At 44.4% G+C, this 331-nt stretch overlaps 2 protein-coding genes across 2 annotated transcripts in view; one reads left to right on the top strand and one right to left on the bottom strand.

The window, feature by feature from the left end:
• LOC119593828 (alpha-protein kinase 1-like) overlaps nt 1-331 on the top strand; it is a gene marked incomplete at its 3' end in the record, with an annotated part of 69,629 nt that overhangs the window by 41,340 nt on the left and 27,958 nt on the right.
• The window catches only part of LOC119593644 (proline-rich protein 2-like), an 8,739-nt gene that overhangs the window by 1,434 nt on the left and 6,974 nt on the right, over nt 1-331 (bottom strand). The gene's annotated exons all lie outside the window — the stretch shown is intronic.

Raw genomic sequence — 331 nt, 5'->3', positions numbered from 1 at the left:
CCGTTGGTCGTTGGGATTGTGTTTTTGAAATGGGTCTTTTGGATCTGTAATGTTCTCTATGTTTTCTCTTAATCTATATTTTATAAGTTTTCTTTTTCTCTTTCCTCCCCTTTTTTTCTTCTTATTCACTCGGATAATATATGTTTGTTGGTTGTTCGACGATACTGGCCGAATTTTGGGACGCTCCGTTATCGGGGAGCCTCGCTCGGGGAGCAGGTGGGGGTATGGCGGGGGCGCCTGGGGGGGAATCAGATGAAGCCGAGTGGAATCGGCTGAGTCGGAAGGGGTGGAATAGTGAGATAGATATATTACTTAATTATACCATTGAATC

Source organism: Penaeus monodon, chromosome 32 (assembly GCF_015228065.2).
Source record: "Penaeus monodon isolate SGIC_2016 chromosome 32, NSTDA_Pmon_1, whole genome shotgun sequence".
Taxonomy (NCBI): Eukaryota; Metazoa; Arthropoda; class Malacostraca; order Decapoda; family Penaeidae; genus Penaeus; species Penaeus monodon.
Note: the sequence above shows the minus strand (reverse complement) of the source record. Positions and strands in the feature narration are given on the sequence as shown.